Raw genomic sequence first — 22,016 nt, 5'->3', positions numbered from 1 at the left:
GAAAGAGGTGTACTTATTAAAAAATATATATATATATATCATGAGCCTTAAATCAATGGTTAAGTGGCCTTAGAGATGGTGCCTCCAAAGCCCAAAGCTATGGTGACTGGGCCAAAGAAAATACGAAAGGGAGATGATAAACACACCTCCACTCTCTTATAAACACACCTCTTTTTTTAAAAAAAAATATATAAAATGTCTAAATTACCCTTTAAAAAAATAAAATTCTTAAATTTACACATCTCTTCTCCGCACCCCCGTTCCCCGTATCCCCTTCCCCGCATCCCACACCCCCCTTCTGTAATATCCCAAAATTTTATTCAAATGAAAAGAGTTATTTATTATGTGAATAAGTATTTTATTCCCGTATTTTACTATTTACGTATACGTATTTTACTATTTACGTATACGTATTTTACTATTTATGTATACGTATTTTTACTATTTACATATACGTATTTTACTATTCACGTATACGTATATGTGAACAGTAAATGGCTGCTAAGGAAACCACGAGGGAAGCAAGTTTCAATTTTTTAATTAATTTTAATATTTTAATGAATAGTGCATAGTAACTTATAATATTATTTTAATGAATAGTGCATAGTGCATAGTAACTTCAAAATTTCTATAAATAGGGGTCTAAGGTTTTGAAAATTTAGAATTCTAGAGAGAAGGAAATTCTGGAGAAATAGAGAGAGAAAGTAAGAGAGAGAAGGAGAAAGAAAAGGAGGTTCTGCTCCAGTGCCGTGTTTAAAGAGAAAGAGGAAGAGATTCTGCCCTAATTCCGATTCCTTTTTAAGGAAAGAGAAGAGGAGATTCTGCCCAAGTTTTTAGAGAGTTATTGCGCTAGTTCCAACTCCTACTTATCCAGGTAAGGGGGGAGTGGGAAACCTTGCTTGGGGGTGTGGGAATAATTGTTAAATAGTTTGTTTGTTGGATTGACTCCCAATCTCTTGCTTGCTATTTATTTCTTTGAATATGTATTATTGATGTGATTTGTTTTATATCCTATTTATTTACATATTAGAATCTATTAATCTATTATTTGAATGGAAGGCTAAGCCTCCTAAGTATTTATAAATTTGTAATCTGTTATTTAAATGGAAGGCTGAGCCTCCTTATTATCTTATATTACCTTTTAAGCTTCCTACTTTACTTATAAGATCTTAATATATTATTATTAATAAATATGTAATTGATGTTAAAAAAGAATAAGTTTTAGAATAAAAATACCTATGCGAACTTATGAAGATCTTATTATGACTTGAGTATATGAAGTATATATGAGACCTATGCGGACCTATGAGGATATGACTGTATGAAATATGTACTCATGACTTGTGACCTACGATCCATGAATGGACCGTTGAACTGTTGAATTATTGGACCGTTGGACTATTGGACCGTTGGACTATTGGACTGTTGGACTATTGGACTATTAAAGTTGGATTAATAAAATAAATCATAATTATGAAATATGAATCTTATATGTGTAATATGCTAAATGTTGAGTCTATGAATGTATGACATGCATCATATGCATATATTATTCCAGGTGTGCCGCTGAGGCCGCATACCAGTGATGCTAACAAGGTGTATGATCACCAGTGATAGGTGTGCCTTCGGGACACCAGTGATGTAACATGCTAACGAGGTGTATGAACACCAGTGATAGGTGTACCTTTGGGTCACCAGTGATAAATTCTGAAACTTCCGTATGGCGCCACATGCATACATTAGTGAGTCAAGTCAAGAAAATCATTATACATAAGCATATATGTGAGATTGATTATATATGTGAATTATATTGCGTGTGTGTATGCTATTTAACTTTTATTTCTATACCTGCAACTAAGTGAGAAGTTTCTCACTCCTCTTGTTATTCTTGTATATGTTTATATTTATGTTGCAGGTAATCTTAATCATGAGGATGTTGGTAATGAAGTCTAGAGGCTTAAGTGGGCATGCTCTGATAGGATGTGACATCGGGCTTAGCTAGGCTTCTTTCTGGGATAATAATGTTTTATTTTCTTTCTTTTGAAATTTAAATATATTTGTATGATACAAAAAATTATAAATTGATTCCTAACTAGGAGGCACTGCCACCTTTACTGGGATTAATTTATAATCTTTGTTTTATTATGACTTCTTGAGTTTGGTATAAATGTTAATTACGAATGTGCATCTTCTACCTTATGATATTTATTATTTTATATCACTCTAATATACTTTTTAAATATAGTTAATGCTTATTAAGTAATTATGTTGGGGTAGAGGGTGTCACATTTAGTGGTATCAGAGCAGGTCGATTCTATCGGCCGTGAGTTATGTGTCTACTATGTTTATTGATTGTAAATATATTATGTTATAGTTGTCTGTGTTTATTAAAAGTTCTATATATCCAGATTATGGCTGGTAGAAATGATCGTGCGATTGCTGATGCTCTCCAAGCATTAGCCCAAGCAATGAACAACAACAATATGGCTGAAGTTGTTCCTAACTGGTTGGAGCAATTTCAGAAGAATAACCCGCCGACCTTTAAAGGAGGATATGACCCAGATGTTGCAATAAATTGGCTAATGGAGATCGAAAAGATCTTCAATGCTATGGATTGTCCTTTTCCTCAGAAAGTGAGGTTGGCTACCTTTATGTTTACTGCTGATGCCCATTTTTGGTGGGAAGGAGCACTTCAAAGGATAATAGATGGAGGAATGCAATTAAATTGGGAAAACTTCAAAAGAGTTTTTCTTGAGAAATATTTCCCGGATGATGTGAGAAGCCAGAAGGAAGCTGAATTTCTCGAGTTAAAGCAAGGAAATGATACGGTGGCACACTATGCTGAAAAATTTGATGCCTTGGTCCGTTATTGTACCCATTATCATGGTGAGGGTGGCGAACGGGCTAAATGTATTAAATTTGTGAATGGCCTTCGTCCTGAGATAAAAACTGCAATTAATTATCAAGAGATTTATCACTACCCAACGCTTGTCAACAAGAGTAGAATCTATGACCGTGATAATCGTGCACGTTCTGTCTTTTACAAGGGAGTTGGAGGTCCTATTCGTGCAGTGAATTCAAATACTTCTGGTAAGAGTAAGCCTTATTCTGCTTCTACCAGATCTCAGGGAAATATGGCTGCTGCCAATAGAACTAAATCGTCCACTGTGAACACTACTGGTAGTGTTGGAGGGTCTGTGTCTATTTCTTCAGGAAGATGTGGAAAGTGTGGACGGATCGGTCATATTAAATCAGAGTGTCGTGACAAGGAGGTTACTTGCTTCAACTGCAATGGTAAAGGACACATCAGTACTCAATGTCCTGAACCACCAAGAACACGTGTCATTGGATCAGGATCGCAAACCGAACGACCAAAGACTATAGGGAGAGTATTTGCTCTTAGTGGTGTTGAAGCTGCTCGGTCAGAAAATTTGATACAAGGTACTTGTTTCATAGCTGAGACTCCTTTTGTTGTACTATTTGATTCTGGTGCAACTCATTCCTTTATTTCCATCTCTTGTGTCCAAAAACTGAAATTGCCTGTGTCTTTGTTAAATTTTGATTTAGTTGTTGAAACCCCTACTAATGGTCCTGTAACTACATCCCTAGTGTGTTTAAAATGCCCTTTGACAATTTCTGAAAAACAGTTTCTAATTGACTTAATCTGTCTGCCTCTTAGTCAATTAGATGTAATCCTTGGTATGGATTGGCTATCTTCTCACCATGTTCTTTTAAATTGCTTTGATAAATCCATTTCATTTGGTGAATGTAAGAGTACGGAATTTCTTAGTGCTTCTAACATTAAAACTTGTTTAAAGGAAAATGAAAGGGTATACATGATCTTATCTTCATTAACAGTTGAGACTGAGAGTAAGCTAGATGAGATTCCCTTAGTGAGAGAATTTCCTGAAGTATTTCCTAAGGATGTGTCTAGTTTACCACCCGAGAGAGAGATTGAGTTCAGTATAGACTTAGTGCCAGGTACCGCACCCATATCTATAGCACCCTATAGGATGTCTCCTAAAGAGTTAGATGAGCTTAAGAAACAAATAGAGGAACTACAAGAGAAACAATTCATTAGGCCTAGTGTTTCACCTTGGGGAGCGCCTGTTTTATTGGTCAAAAAGAAAGATGGAAGTATGAGATTGTGTGTAGATTATAGACAATTGAATAAGGTGACCATTAAGAATAAGTATCCCTTGCCTAGAATAGATGATCTTATGGATCAACTAGTTGGAGCTTGTGTGTTTAGTAAGATAGATTTGAGATCAGGTTACCATCAAATCCGAGTGAAATCCGAGGATATCCCAAAGACTGCTTTTAGGACTCGTTATGGGCACTATGAGTATTTAGTGATGCCTTTTGGTGTGACTAATGCACCTAGTGTTTTCATGACTACATGAATAGGATCTTTCACCCTTACTTGGATAGATTTGTAGTGGTCTTCATAGATGATATCCTAGTGTATTCTAAGAATAGGGAGGAGCATGCTGAGCACCTTAGGATCGTTCTTCAAACCCTTAAGGAGAAACAGTTGTATGCTAAATTGGCAAAATGTGAATTTTGGTTGGAGAGTGTAAATTTTCTAGGGCATGTGATATCCAAGGATGGGATAGCTGTAGATCCTTCTAAGGTAGAGGCGGTTCTTGAATGGAAAGCACCTAAGTCAGTTTTTGAGATTAGGAGTTTTCTAGGACTAGCTGGGTATTATAGGAGATTTATAGAGGGTTTTTCTAAATTAGCTTTACCTTTGACCAAATTGACTAGGAAAAACCAACCTTTTGTGTGGGACTCTAAGTGTGAAGAGAGTTTTCAAGAACTTAAGAGAAGACTAACTAGTGCCCCTGTGTTAGTATTACCTGACCCTAGCAAGACTTTTGAGGTATTTTGTGATGCTTCCAAATCAGGTTTAGGTGGAGTACTTATGCAGGAGAGAAGGGTAGTAGCCTATGCGTCTAGACAACTTAAAACCCATGAGCAAAACTATCCTACCCATGATCTCGAGTTAGCTGCAATAGTATTTGTGCTTAAGTTGTGGAGACACTACTTGTTTGGATCTAGATTTGAGGTGTTTAGTGATCATAAAAGCCTTAAGTACTTGTTTGACCAAAAAGAATTAAATATGAGACAGAGAAGATGGTTAGAGTTTCTTAAGGATTATGACTTTCAGTTGAACTATCACCCAGGCAAAGCTAATGTGGTAGCTGACGCTTTGAGTAGGAAATCCTTGAGAATTTCTTCTTTAATGATGAGGGAATTGCACATGATTGAGGAATTTAGGGATATGAGTTTAGGGTGTGAACTAACCTCTAAGAGTATTAGGTTGGGAACCTTGAAGGTGACTAATAACTTGATAGATGAAATTAGAAAAGGTCAGAAGGTAGATCCTTTCTTATTGAGTCAAGTTGAGAAGTTAAATCAAGGCGTGGAAAGTGAATTTAAAATTGGAATAGATGGAGTATTGAGGTTTAGAGATAGGTTGTGTATTCCTAGTGTGCCTGAACTTAAGAAAGCAATACTTGAAGAAGGACATAGGAGTAGCCTTAGTATTCATCCAGGAGCCACTAAGATGTACCAAGACCTTAAGAAGATGTTCTGGTGGCCTAAGATGAAAAAGGAAGTGGAGGAATTTGTGTATGCCTGCCTGGTATGTCAGAAAGCTAAGGTAGAACACCAAAAACCTTCAGGTTTCCTGCAACCTTTGGATGTGCCTGTGTGGAAATGGGATAGTATCTCTATGGATTTCGTAGTGGGGTTACCTAAAGCTGCGAAAAACTTAGATGCTATATGGGTCATTGTAGATAGATTGACTAAGTCTGCCCATTTTATTCCCATTAACATTAGATACTCTTTGGAGAGACTAACCAAGTTGTACATAAGTGAAATTGTGAGATTACATGGGGTTCCTACTAGTATAGTTTCTGACAGAGATCCTAGGTTTACTTCTAGATTTTGGGACAGTTTACATGAGGCTCTAGGCACTAAGCTTAGATTGAGTTCAGCCTACCATCCCCAAACAGATGGCCAAACCGAAAGAACTATTCAATCTTTGGAAGACTTGTTGAGAGCTTGCATCTTAGAACATGGGGGTAGTTGGGATAGTTTCCTACCTTTGATAGAGTTTACCTACAACAATAGCTACCATTCCAGTATTGGGATGGCACCTTATGAAGCTCTATATGGTAGGAGATGTAGAACACCTTTGTGTTGGGTAGAACCTGGAGAGAATGCTATCTTAGGACCTGAGATAGTTCAACAAACTACTGAACAAGTTAAGATGATCCAGGAGAGAATGAGAGCAGCTCAGAGTAGGCAGAAGAGTTACAGTGATAAGAGGAGAAGGGACCTTGAGTTTAATGAAGGTGATCATGTATTCCTTAAAGTTACTCCTTGGACAGGAGTGGGCAGAGCACTGAAGTCCCGTAAACTTACTCCACGTTTTATTGGTCCTTATCAAATCCTTAAAAGAATTGGTAAAGTAGCCTATCAAATTGCCTTACCCCCATCTCTTTCAAATCTTCATAATGTCTTTCATGTTTCCCAACTCAGAAAGTATGTCCATGATCCTTCCCATATCATTGAGTCTGACAACATTCAGTTGAAAGATAATCTTACCTATGAAACAGTTCCTTTAAGAATTGATGATACGAGGGTGAAACAACTAAGAGGAAAGGAAATTCCTTTGGTTAAGGTAGTTTGGGGAGGACATTTTGAAGAAAGTGCTACTTGGGAGTTAGAAAGCAAGATGCGTGAAGATTATCCTTTTCTATTTCAGGAAAATTTCGGGGACGAAATTTCTTAAAGGAGGGGAGAAATGTAATATCCCAAAATTTTATTCAAATGAAAAGAGTTATTTATTATGTGAATAAGTATTTTATTCCCGTATTTTACTATTTACGTATACGTATTTTACTATTTACGTATACGTATTTTACTATTTATGTATACGTATTTTTACTATTTACATATACGTATTTTACTATTCACGTATACGTATATGTGAACAGTAAATGGCTGCTAAGGAAACCACGAGGGAAGCAAGTTTCAATTTTTTAATTAATTTTAATATTTTAATGAATAGTGCATAGTAACTTATAATATTATTTTAATGAATAGTGCATAGTGCATAGTAACTTCAAAATTTCTATAAATAGGGGCCTAAGGTTTTGAAAATTTAGAATTCTAGAGAGAAGGAAATTCTGGAGAAATAGAGAGAGAAAGTAAGAGAGAGAAGGAGAAAGAAAAGGAGGTTCTGCTCCAGTGCCGTGTTTAAAGAGAAAGAGGAAGAGATTCTGCCCTAATTCCGATTCCTTTTTAAGGAAAGAGAAGAGGAGATTCTGCCCAAGTTTTTAGAGAGTTATTGCGCTAGTTCCAACTCCTACTTATCCAGGTAAGGGGGGAGTGGGAAACCTTGCTTGGGGGTGTGGGAATAATTGTTAAATAGTTTGTTTGTTGGATTGACTCCCAATCTCTTGCTTGCTATTTATTTCTTTGAATATGTATTATTGATGTGATTTGTTTTATATCCTATTTATTTACATATTAGAATCTATTAATCTATTATTTGAATGGAAGGCTAAGCCTCCTAAGTATTTATAAATTTGTAATCTGTTATTTAAATGGAAGGCTGAGCCTCCTTATTATCTTATATTACCTTTTAAGCTTCCTACTTTACTTATAAGATCTTAATATATTATTATTAATAAATATGTAATTGATGTTAAAAAAGAATAAGTTTTAGAATAAAAATACCTATGCGAACTTATGAAGATCTTATTATGACTTGAGTATATGAAGTATATATGAGACCTATGCGGACCTATGAGGATATGACTGTATGAAATATGTACTCATGACTTGTGACCTACGATCCATGAATGGACCGTTGAACTGTTGAATTATTGGACCGTTGGACTATTGGACCGTTGGACTATTGGACTGTTGGACTATTGGACTATTAAAGTTGGATTAATAAAATAAATCATAATTATGAAATATGAATCTTATATGTGTAATATGCTAAATGTTGAGTCTATGAATGTATGACATGCATCATATGCATATATTATTCCAGGTGTGCCGCTGAGGCCGCATACCAGTGATGCTAACAAGGTGTATGATCACCAGTGATAGGTGTGCCTTCGGGACACCAGTGATGTAACATGCTAACGAGGTGTATGAACACCAGTGATAGGTGTACCTTTGGGTCACCAGTGATAAATTCTGAAACTTCCGTATGGCGCCACATGCATACATTAGTGAGTCAAGTCAAGAAAATCATTATACATAAGCATATATGTGAGATTGATTATATATGTGAATTATATTGCGTGTGTGTATGCTATTTAACTTTTATTTCTATACCTGCAACTAAGTGAGAAGTTTCTCACTCCTCTTGTTATTCTTGTATATGTTTATATTTATGTTGCAGGTAATCTTAATCATGAGGATGTTGGTAATGAAGTCTAGAGGCTTAAGTGGGCATGCTCTGATAGGATGTGACATCGGGCTTAGCTAGGCTTCTTTCTGGGATAATAATGTTTTATTTTCTTTCTTTTGAAATTTAAATATATTTGTATGATACAAAAAATTATAAATTGATTCCTAACTAGGAGGCACTGCCACCTTTACTGGGATTAATTTATAATCTTTGTTTTATTATGACTTCTTGAGTTTGGTATAAATGTTAATTACGAATGTGCATCTTCTACCTTATGATATTTATTATTTTATATCACTCTAATATACTTTTTAAATATAGTTAATGCTTATTAAGTAATTATGTTGGGGTAGAGGGTGTCACACCTTCCCCGCACCCCCACACCCCACACCCCACAGTCCCACACCCCACACCCCACACCCCCCTTCTTCCTAAAGCCTCTTTTCGCTCAATGTCATTAGGCTGATGATATATACACCTCCTATCTTTTATAAATACACCTCCAATCTCTTTTTTTTTATTTTTAAATTTCTAAAATATCCTTCTAACTAAATTTTTATTTTTAAAATTGTTTTATTCACCCTCTTCTTTTATCATTCTTCTTCTTCTTCTTTTTCTTCTTTCTTCTTCTTTTTCTTATTTTTCTTTTTTATCACTCTAGTCATTTTTTGATGATTTTATTTTTTTTCATTTTTTATTCTTGATTTTTCTTCTTTTACAATCAACATAATCATATTTTATCTTTCTATCTTTTAAATTCTATTTTTCACTTTCCACTCTATTCTTTCTTAAACTCTAATTTTTCATTCAATCATCATTATCCTCTACATTCAATACAAGGTACAAAATTAATATATTAAATTAATTTCATATTTACAATTTTTTTAAACTTATTTAACATTACTTATGCACAACAGGTTCGATCGCAGATGTCAGTGGTGGATGAAGAGATAAAGAAACTGGTAGGTTAAATGTGTCATGCGCTTGTAAAATAAGTTTTTTAGCATTTCGGAAAGATAGTAAAATTATTGTTCATATAATTCCGGAAAGAACTTTCCGTAATAGTAACTTTAATATTATGGAAAGTACTTTCCGGAATGTAAAATAAGTTTTTTAGCATTCCGGAAAGTACTTTCCGGAATAGTAAAAGTATTGTTCATATAATTCCGGAAAGAACTTTCCGTAATAGTAACTTTAATATTATGGAAAGTACTTTCCAGAATTATGTAACAAAACATTTCCGGAAAATACTTTCCGGAATAAGAATTTAATATTATGGAAAGTATTTTCCGGAACATTTTTATATAATTCCAGAAAGAACTTTCCGTAACAGTAACTTTAGTATTATGGAAAGTACTTTCCGTAATTATGTAACAAGGAGGGGTGTGGGGTGTGGGGTACGGGGAAGAAAGGTGTAAATTTAGAAATTTCATTTTTTTTAAAGGGTAATTTAGACATTTTATATATTTTTTTTTAAAAAGGGAGTGTGTTTATACGAGAGTGAAAGTGTATTTATCATCTGCCAATACGAAAAGAAGAGGCTCGTGTTGGGCCTATTTTGCTCTTTCTTTTCTTACTTGTTTTATGGCAATTGCAATATACACTCCCTTAATTACTAAGTGCACCCTATGCTTAAAAAATACATTTGAATAAACTATAATCGATTACAAAAGCTGTCGTGGTCGCACAAATTATATTTAATCGATTAAATTTGCTTTTCAATCGATTAAAACAATTCATGAGGTCACGTAAATTAGATAGAAATTAACAAGTATCAACAAAAAAGTAAACCTTACACAAATAATATATAAGAAATACATTGATATTTTTTTTTAATGAATCAAATGAATTTAATTTTTTAAATAATTTTTAATAAATCCAAATATATTATTAATAAATTATTTTTATTCGACCTTTCAATTTAAAATTTTTTCCTACTCATCCATTTACCAAATTTAATCACTAGATAGTATGATCTTACATGAACAATTTAGCCAACATATTTTTATTCGATATGCACCTCAAAACACGTTTTTAAATTTTTGTAATATTTCAATACACAGCTTTAGGTTTTTTCACTTTTCTATCTTTTTTTTTGTGCCTATTTTTACAATTTTCTCTACTCATTTTTCCATTTATTTTTCTAGCCCTTTTATGCATTTTATCTGTACATCTTTCCTTTAATTTTAATATTTTTCTACTCATTTGATTTTTTTTCATTTATTTGCGTGATATTTTGGCTATTTAAATGATTTTTTAAAAAATAATTTTCATGATTTTTTGTCACTAATTATTGATGTGAAATTTATGTTTAACAATTTTTTTTTATCTGTAAATACTTTATAAATACAATTATTTATTCATTCGTTTATAAATCTCAATAAATACTTAATAAATTAATAATCCATCTGTAATTTTCTTTTTAACTATCGACAGCTGGTTTCATCTAAAATAAACTTTTCAAATAATAAGTTATTTGATATTATTTATCAAATAACTATATAACTCCTTTCATATGTTTGAGCTTGAATTATATCCCTATCGTATGTGTTCTTCTTGAACTAATTCTTGCATAAAGTTATCAATATCTCCCATTTTAAATTGTTTTCACTAAATTTTTTAGCTAAGTTAGTGTATATTTATCCTGAAAAAAAAAAGTAATATATATATACATATATATATATATATATATATATATATATATATATATATATAGCATTCAATAAAATATTTATTCTTTTATTATAAATTTAAATATTTAGTTAGGAGAATGAGAGGTACTTGATCATTCTTCTCACTTTCTCAATTAACTCATTTTTTATATTTTTCATTTTCTCTCGTAATACAGTGACCTCTCCGTATTATATTTTCTCTCAATTAACTCATTTATTGGTATGTTATTATGAGTATATTATCACATTTAAATTACTGTTATTTTTTACTTAAAATAAATTCTTTTAACTATTATGGTCAAACAAATTTCTCAAAAAAAAAATTAGTGATTAATAAAATTAATAAACATTTTATACTAAACATAAAATAAAGTATTATTGTTATATCTTCATTATTCTTGAAATTATGTGCTTTCTTGCTTTTCATTCCTATATACTATATATGCAACGGGATAAATAATATAATAAAATCTTATAGAACCATATAAAAAATTAAATGCAGTTGAATTAATTTGTGTGTGTATACAATGGGATAAAATAGCCAACAAGTTGGCCTAGTAGTTGCAACTTGCAAGGTGTACTTTCATATATGGAATTGATTTGGTATTTTTAGATTCATCTCTATCAATTTTAAATAATGTTTGACTAATAAAAATTACATACTACATCAATTCTTATATATTTGGTTGTCCCTGGAGTATCCACTCAAAAGGTAGGATAGCTGGCTCTAAGATTTAACGCGGTTGCATACACAAGACAGGATTCAAACTCTTGACCTTGTTTAAGCGTGGATCAACCTACACGCTTGGGGTTACATCAATTCAATTCTTATATATATTAAATATAAATATTTATCTTGTATCAAAATTTTTTTAAATTTTTTTTCTCAATCTTTATATATATTAAACACAAATATCTATCTTGTATTAAAATATTTTAGAAATTTTTCTTTGACGAAAGAACTTTTAATGATTTTTTTAACTTTTTATTTAATTTAATTTTTATTTATCATAATTATTTATTAAATAAAATTTAATATTATCAAATAAACTATTAATAAATAAAGATCATATTATACTATAATATAAATTATTTATTATAAATATAAATAAAATTTTATATGTTATTACAAAAAGAAAAAGATAATTTATACGTTTCAAAACATTCATTTATACAAATTTTAAATACAACTTATATATTTAAAAATAATATTTATTTTTATATAAAATTTATTATAAATTTTAATTGTATATAATAAATTTATGAAAATAAATAAATAAATAAAATGTGAAAGCAGACATGCGTGAAGTAATTAAAAACATAAAAACTTAGGTTCAATTCTCACTGCGATCATCTTTATGATATTTTTTATTAAAAAAAAAGAAAAAAGACATGCGTGGAGTAGTTAATGGAAGGTAAGCAGGCAGCAACATCAACGGAGAGCAATTACCACGCCGCCCAACACAAGTCCTACCAATTCGTCGTCCCTTCGCTTCCAATTCTTTAATTCATTTTGTCTTCTTTCCACTCATGCCAAAAACCTAATCAAATACTTACTTCCTTTCTTTCCCACCCTTTAATCCTCGTGGATAATAAGTGTACAAACTTTTTTTTAATGATTTAAAGCTTGTATTATCAATTAATAAAATATTATTTTATTAACAATTTTTAAAACAATTATTTTAAAAAACAACAAATTCACTATATAATGTACATAATAATTTGTGATTAGATGATGGTGTGAATTTATTTTACATGATTGGTGTATAATTTTTCTCTCCTTAATACTTGTTTTCAAATTTTTATGTACAAATCGATAAATGTAATGATTTTTCATAAAATAATTTCAAAGTTTCTCATTATATTTTTATTATTATTACACTACAATAAATGTTTATTAATTATAAATGTTTAAATTAATTAAAAATTAGGTAAAAATAATATATACTTCCTTTAGTCATTATTATAAGACACGATTTTGAAAGAATTAGTATTTTTTTTATAAGGCATTTTATAATTTCTATAAAAAAAATTAATTTTATTTTTCATTTTTTTTGTCTCTTATTAAAATTTGTGAGAATATGTACTTTTCTTTTTAGCCTTTTAAATTCATCAATTATCATTTATTATTTTTATTGAAATTTGGTGCATAAATTTTAATAAAGAATTGTAACAACTTGACAAGTTACTATACTTAATAGTGTACAAAACTATGCAATGAGGAATACACAAAATTTACTGAACTAAAGTTTTCATTAGTACTTGGACATTCTTGCAACATATATATGTATAGGGTGCAATAAACTGAAAATAGTCTCTACCAATTTTGACTTAAAGACATAAAGTCTCTTATGGTGTTACAATAAAACATTGTACATACATACAAGTATACATTTAGTAAAGCATACTAAAACACAAAACTCTAGTGTCAATCAAGTGTCTTTATACAAAATTTTTGTATCATAATAGCACAACAAAAACAAGGCCCTCTTTAGCATGACCATCCACCAAGCATGCTCCAACCTAATTCTACCTTGCTCTCATATCAAGTATAATCATTATAGTCCGATAACATGAAAAAGTAAGGGTAAACTTGTGAAAGAAATAACATAAAATATTTTATACGTTGATTTGAATCTATATAATGAAATATCATATGGTTTTTAATTTTTTTTAAAGAATTTGTAGGCTTTATATATCTCTATGAAAAAAATGATTTTTATGAGAATAATATTTGTCACTATAATCTTAAAAAATAGACACTAATAAATTACACTACAAGAAAATTGTAAAATAGCGACCGAAATTTATCAGTCGCTATTTGACAACTGATTTAGCGACCAATTTTGAATAATTTAGCAGTTGATTTAGCGACCAAAATAAGGCGTCGCTAGAAAATCGGTCGCTATTTTGGTCGCTGCTTGATTATGTTTCATGAACACAAAGGTTGCGACAAAACCAACGACCAACTAGCTACTAAATTGTAAAAAATGTTGCGACCAATAGTTATTTATGTAAAAAAATATTTAGAGATTTTTTTTTACGATTGGATTTTTAGCATTTTTTTAATTAGAGTATATGAATTTTTTAAAATTGCTTATTTATTTTGATCCATATTTATAATATATATTTCTAACTTATGATAACTTTATTTTTAAATAAATTTTTATATTTAAATTTTATTAATAGAAGAGATGTGATATCTTGAGGAAAAAAACAAGTATAACATCATCTCTCTTTCTAATAGGAAGAGTACAAATCTATTTTCTTAACTATTAGTATTTCTTTATTGTTGTGTGATAAAATTGATTATTTTAAATTATTTAACTAAAATCTTATTAATAATTTACTATATAATTTTGATATTTTTGTATAACTAATATCTGGTTTTAAACTTGATATGAAAATATTACGATATAACTATATAAGATTTTAAATTAGTATTTTATTAATGGTTGATAATCAAAAAATAAAATAAGGATAAATATATTTTTTAAATTTTATATCTTTATCTTAGATTTAAGATGAATAAATATATTAATTTAATTAATAATTTATTTAAAATCTTAAAATTTAATTTATAAAAATAATATTTTAAAAGAGAAGGGTTATAATAATATCGATGTAACTTTTACTAAGTATTACATCGCTCAATAATTTTATATTAAATGTGAATTTTATAAATTCAACCGTTAGATTGAAAGTTTTTTACTCTTAGATCATATATACAAAATTTTATATGAATTCAAGATGATTTGATACTTCATTCTTGTAAAAAAAAAAATTGATGTAATATATACATTTCAAATAAAATATGAGCATTTTGATTACTTTCAAGTTATTGTTCAATTTTAACAAAACTTGATATAAACATATAAAGTGATATGAACTTTCAATCTAACAGTTGAATTTACAAAATTCACATTTATTATGAAGTTATTGAGCGGTGTAATACTTAATAAAAATTATACCAGTGTTATTATAACCCTTCTCATTTTAAAATATATAAATTATTACTTAAACTTTTAAATTTATAATAAATAATTTAAATTGTATCATAATATTAATTTTAAATAGAAATAGGTAGATTTTTAATTATAAAAGTAAGTGTATATATATAAATAAAGATTAAATACAATATAATAATTATTATTAGTAATATAATTATTATATATTATTATATATTTATAACTGTCCGGATACACCAAAATGAGAAAGATCCAAATTAAAGATAATATAAGTATGAGATTGGATAGTTGAGGATGACTTAAATGAATTAATTTGTACTACTTATACTAACAACATGCATCTGCTTTTCGTAATTTATCTCATCAGAACTTCACAGTTAAACGTGCTTGACTTGGAGTAATATAGAGATGAGTGATCTTCTGGAAAGTTTCCAAAAATTGTATAATTAAGGACAAAACGTGCTAAAAAGTTAAATATTATGATCTAGAATCCTTGAGACGCTAAATATGAGTGGTTTGTAGTGACCAAATTTACGACGTCTATAAAATTTAATAAAATAAAAAATAAATATTTAGCGACCGATTTATTCGGTCACTAATTTGGTCTCATATACTTTAGTGACCAAAATCAGTGCAACCATTTTGCGACCGAAATATATATCAAGTTTACAAATTTTAAAAACTATTTGATACTTCGTCTTGTTAATTTAAATTGATAGATAATCATAAAGTATTTTATACATTGATTTGAATATATATAATGAAATATCATATGATTTTTTCAATTTTTTTTAAAGAATTTGTAGACTTGATATATCTCTATAAGAAAAAAATGATTTTTATGATGATAACATTTGTCACTATAATCTTAAAAAATAGACGCTAATAAAATAGTGATTTTGTCACCGGACGTCACTAACACACAAGTCACTATTTTATTAGTATCTATTTTTATATGTAACAAAAATAAATTATTTATTGTGATAAAAATATTATTACTAGTACTTAGACACAATAGTGACAAAATCACATTGTCACAAGTATACAAAACTATATAGTGACAATTTAATAGTACCTACTAAAAGTTAAAAAAATATTAATAAAAGTAACAAATTTAAGTGTTTAATTTATATTTATAAAAATGAATTAATAAAGATAATAAATCAAATATTTAATTTGATATTAGGAGATAAATAACTTGAATATAATTAGTAAGCTAAATTTATATTTATAACAATGAATTGATAAAGGTCATATATCAAATATTTAATTTGATATATAACTATTAGGAGACAAAGAGCTCGAATATTATTCATATGCTAATATATGAAGATAACTAGTATTTTAACTATGTATGCAATCATCAAATAGTATTTATAGTTTATTGATATTATATAATAACATAAAATAATTATTAAGCATAAAAATAATGTTTTAAAATTTAAATAAATATTCTAAGAGATATATAATTTAAATTTTACTAATAATTAATATAAAAAAATTGATTAGCTCTGGAACAAATTATTTAATAAAATATAGTTAGAAAATTAATTATTTTAAATTATTTAACTAGAATCTTGTTGAAAATTTATTATATGATCTTGATATTTTTGTATAACTAATATCTGATTTTAAATTTGATATGAAAATATTATGATATAATTAGTTAAGATTTTAAATTAGTATTTTATTATGGTTGATAATTAGAAAATAAAACAAGGATAAATATATTTTTTTAATTTTATATCTTAGATTTAAGATAAATAAATATATTAAGTTAATTAATAATTTATTGAAAATATTAAAATTTACTTTATAAATAAATATGATAAATAAAAGAATTTAATTAGATAAAAAATTAAAAAAAATCCTTCAAAATACTCTTGTTCACATTTAATATGTAGGTTTTTAATTTATATTAATGTTAAAAAAATAAAATAATGATCAAATTAATTGTATATAGAAGATAACATAAAATTATTTTAACCTTAGTATTCAAATAAATTCAAAATTTTATTCATTATTATTCAACTAATATTTTAATTTGTATATTAGACATTATAAGTATTTATGCATAAATAAGTTTTAATATGTAATTAATAAATATTTATAATTTTATAAATTATATTATCATTACAAATTATAAAAATAATATTTTAAAATATATAAATTATTATGTAAACCTTTAAATTTATAATAAATGTAGACACCTAATTTCGTCTAGGGAGCAAAAAACAAAGAAATGGACTTTCAGTATGAAGAAGAAGTTTTTGAAGGCCCAAAAATAACACCAGAGCCGGCTAACATGACATTCAGAGATCCAAAGTATAAAGTGCCAAAATTACATTCCAAGCTTAGAAAAAAGCTTGTAATCCTAGGTTAGAACACCCTATTTTGACCTAATTTGTTCAAATAAGAGCGGAACGGTCGTTCCAGTTTCAAATTTTGCACATAACAAAAATGTCCAGAATGGCTTGTTTCGAATTTAGAATGGCATGTTCTAGTGGATTTTCGTGCCTATAAATAGAAGGCTCGTGAACAATGTTCAGGACCGAAAATTGAGTCTCTGAAAGTTTCTATAGAGTCTATACACTTTATAGTTAAGTGTGTTTGACTTGGAGTAATTTAAGGGTGAGTGACCTTTAGGAAAGTTTCCCAGAAAGTGTGCGAGTGAGGATAAAGCATGCTGAAAAGTCTTGTGTTAGTTTGTGGGATCAGTCGTTGATCCTAAAAGTGGACAAACATCTCAAAAAGGGCTACTCGCGGAGGGTTCTGACCAACGAGAAGTTGCATGAAGTGTCATCATGTGAAGTGTTGTGGGATGGAGCTGTTGAGAGGTCAAATATGAAAGGTGTTACATTAATAAATTTATTAAAATTAAATAGGAATTTTTTGACAGATTTATCCATTGGAATCACATAAAGATTTTCAAATAATACTAATGAAATTTTTGACAGAATAACTGTTAGTAATTTTTGATAGATATATCTATCGGTAATTACTGATGGATATTTACCACAGAATTATCCATCGAAAATTTTTGACAGATTAAATTGTTTCCAACGGATATTTACCATAGAATCTCTCTCTCCGACGGATATTCCTTTTTATCAACGAATCATGTCCATAAAAAATTTATGTTTTTCTTGTAGTGACTTCGTGGAATCCTCTAATTGCAGCGAAACTACTAAAAATTAAAATTTATTTGATATTTCATTGCATTAATTCATTATTAATATATTTATAAAAGCATATTAAACATTAATTTGAATTTATATAACAAAGTATCATAATAAAATTGTGTCATTGCCAATGAACCCTGCATTTTGTAACAAAGTTAGAAACTTTTAAGTTACTTTAAATATTAAAAAATTTCAAATTTAATCTTTCCCATTTAAATAAGGTGCTAAGTAGACCCCTTTGCTTCTTAGCCTAAGTTGGTCTATCAAATACTCCTTGATATTGGTATCTTTATTCTCAACACACTAGATGGCAACAAGTTAATGAATCCCTAATAAAATGCATTCGATCTGTATCTTGAAACAGATGCAATGAAGAGACCTTAAATTATAAGAATAAATTAATATAATGTTAGGAAGTTGTAATTGAATATATTAGAATAAAAACCATTACAATAAATATTTACAACATGCATAGTTGCATCACCCACATGGAAAAAAGGTCGTGATTATAAACGATATTCATGACATCACACTAGCATAAAAAGAAGGATAGATTTCTTCCTATCAACGACCACGAGAGACATGCTTATCTCCACTTCACAATTCTTGAGATTTAAGGTTATCATAACCAAACATTGAATAGGAGAAAGATTAGGGATAGGAACCTAAAAAGTCTTAGTTTATGGGCATATAAAATTTCTAAGTTATAGTTTTAAATCAACACCAAAAATTATTTTGAATTTACTTAACTATTATGCATACCTAAATTTTTTAGGTTTATATTTTCTAAATTAATATCTAGTTAAATAAATCCAAAAAAAAGTTATTGGCTTATTTCAATAGACACAAAATTAACTAGTAACATAAATGAGTATCATGGACAAAGTATAGAACATTTAAATAACTATCATAATACCACCTAATATAGGGGTGATCATAACCCAGCTTGGCACGGCCTGTGGTTAATTTAGATGGATTTAAGTTTTGAAATTGAACCCAGTGCTTTTTTAGGATGAGTTTGGGTTACATTTTGGACCGCCTAACCCAATTTAGTAATATTCTCTTAAAAAGTATAGATTTTATTGAATTACCGTGTATTAGTAATAAAAACTTATTTAGTTACAAATATTTTTTATAACATGATATTATATTTATAATAAAATTATTTATGTTAAAATATATGTTATAAAATATATCTTAATTTAAGTTCTATATTTCTTTTAATTTACAATTTAACTATACATAATGTTAAAATTAATAGTATATCAAAGTTTGATCGACATGACCTTGTTTGATATATTTCCGAGCCTTGATTAGGTTAAATTGAGTTTGAATTTTAAAAAATGACTCGATCAATAAATTGAGTTAGGCTTGAGTAAGGATGGACCTGACCCATGCTTACTCTTAACCCAATCAACCCCAACAAATAAGCATTAGGGACTATTTCAGAGCTCTCAAATCAGCCAAGAAAAACTAGAGAACCCTTTCCCCCCTAGTGAGCCCCAATATACCTAACCAATTCAACAAAAAAAAAAAAACACCTATCCAACCCAAATCAACCTAAAACTAATCCCAAAACTAGTCCAAATTGTAACCCTACATTTTTGCAATTAAATTATATATATATATATATATATATATATATATATATTATTAAAGGGTTGATTTTATAGAACATTTTGATATTGGGATCAAATTTTTATATATTTATTTTGATTAAATTATTTGAGAGTCATGATTTAATATATTATTTTATATTATTATTATTATTAAGTGAGGGGAAGGGATATGTAACCAGAGTTAAAGTTGAGTAATCATGGATGAGTTAGAGGGAGGTTGAGTTAGGTTTAATATTAAAAGGAGAGACATGTTAGTTTTCTACTCTTGCTCTTATTTTCTTTTTACACTTAGAAAAACCAAGAGGAAAGGAGTCAAGAGGAGATCATCCCAAAGATCCATGTTGCTTCATTTTTGCTGATTAAGGTAAGGGGGAGTGAGAATTCTCGCTCTAGGGCATGGGGTAATTGATGGATAGTGAGGTTGACCTCAACCTCTGTATATTGTATGCATTATATAAAGAGGAAAGCCTATTACTTTTTGTTAGTGATTGGTTGTCTATTCCATGACTCTTTTACCCTCCTATTGATTATCACAATTGTTTATAGTTAATTTTGTGTTATGAGCCTTTTTGGTATGTTTTGAGTTGCCTATGGGTTCTTGTAGAAACCCTAAAGATATATGTTGAATGGTTAATGTGTGAGTTGTTAATAAAAATATGTAATTGTATGGAATTCGTGTCTTGTGGATGTATTGCATGAGTAAATTAAAGTGTTTTACCAATGCATGTTTTGGATTCATTATTCACAAATTGCGATTTTGCAAGTTTTGGGTTTCTAATATGGCGTCGGGTGCCATTTGTGTCTCGTCGGGCATTGTGGTGCTTGAGAGAAGGATTTACTCTTTGTTCTGTTTGCATCAACATGAGATATGCCTCGTTGAGCACTATTGAGGCCACAAGCCTCTGTTACATTCAGAATTGGTCGTGGGTTGAGGCTCATCGAGTATAGGGACTTCAGGGAAATCCCTACTATTATCTCACTGAGCGTGAGATGGGTCACGTCGGGCATGAGCAATCCCTAGAGTTATGAGTGCTCTTTGGATGAGTTGTGTCAAGTGTGGATGGGCTTCTGCCAGGTAATATAAAAATTATTTATTTACTCGAGTTGAAGAGGTTTTATTGAGTAATTTGAATATTGATGAATGTGAAATAAACAAGTATGTTTGATAAAATGCTTGAATGAGATACTTGACTCTTGTATGGTAAATCATGTATATGGTAAATTGTATATATGGCAAATTGTGTACACAATAAATTGTATGCATAGAAAATGATTGAGTATGTGTAATGATTCATGATATGATAAAGAGTTTATGTGACATGCATCATATGCACACAAATAAACAAATTAGCATATCGTTTAATATGCACTGCACATATCTTGAGATTGGTACCACATGTATACAAATTGAGAGTCTATGCCTATTGCATTTCATATTCACACATGACTAAATTATTTATGATTAATGCGTTATGAATGAGTGATTGCGTTAATAGTGACAAATGAGTTATTGTGTTTGATAGTGATAATTATTTGTTAATTAATATCATGTTAATGTATAAATGGTGTATGGAGTGTGTTTGATTATTCATCTTTTATTTAATGTCATGAGCTAGAGTGAAAAATTTTCTCACTCCCTTTGTTCTATATCTTGTTATTATGAATATTGTTGCAGGTGAGGCTTATCAGGATCTTGATGATGTTGGCGATGATGCTTAATTCTTGTCTTGGGAGTGCTTTGATAGGACATATGACATCAAGACTTAGATTAAGGATATTGTTTTATTAATTCTTTTGATAGGATTTATGTTTAGTTTTATATTTACATATTAGTATGAAGTTTTGTTCAAGTATTTGTTATGTGAGACTCTTTACTCCATGTTAGATATTTCATTTTGATTATTTATACAAGTCATTTGAAGATTTTTATATCCTTGTTACAAAGTATTAATTTTACATGTATGCAAGATAAAGGATGTTACACAAATTAGCCCCCAAAACTAACCCCAATATGCCTCAAACTAGTAACAAATAGGAATCCATAAGAATACCTAAACCATCCCGAACTTAAACACCATATCAACACAAGTGATGTCTAATCTCTATAACATAAAACACCATAATCAAGCCCAAAA

General features: G+C 29.3%; 2 long non-coding RNA genes across 2 annotated transcripts; both read left to right on the top strand.

Moving 5' to 3' along the window:
• The first annotated feature begins 309 nt into the window (after positions 1-309).
• LOC145955679 (uncharacterized) lies at positions 310-2,194 on the top strand. The gene is made up of 2 exons (XR_014432326.1): positions 310-874; positions 1,916-2,194. It is a non-coding gene; the product is annotated as an uncharacterized LOC145955679 (long non-coding RNA).
• A 17,903-nt stretch (positions 2,195-20,097) lies between these two features.
• Positions 20,098-21,810, top strand: LOC145956522 (uncharacterized). Its single transcript, XR_014432780.1, has 2 exons — positions 20,098-20,245; positions 21,557-21,810. It is a non-coding gene; the product is annotated as an uncharacterized LOC145956522 (long non-coding RNA).
• The last annotated feature ends 206 nt before the right edge of the window (positions 21,811-22,016 follow it).

The sequence above is a fragment of the Cajanus cajan genome, chromosome 3 (genome assembly GCF_000230855.2).
Source record: "Cajanus cajan strain Asha chromosome 3, NIPB_CcT2T_4, whole genome shotgun sequence".
Classification (NCBI taxonomy): Eukaryota; Viridiplantae; Streptophyta; class Magnoliopsida; order Fabales; family Fabaceae; genus Cajanus; species Cajanus cajan.
Note: the sequence above shows the minus strand (reverse complement) of the source record. Positions and strands in the feature narration are given on the sequence as shown.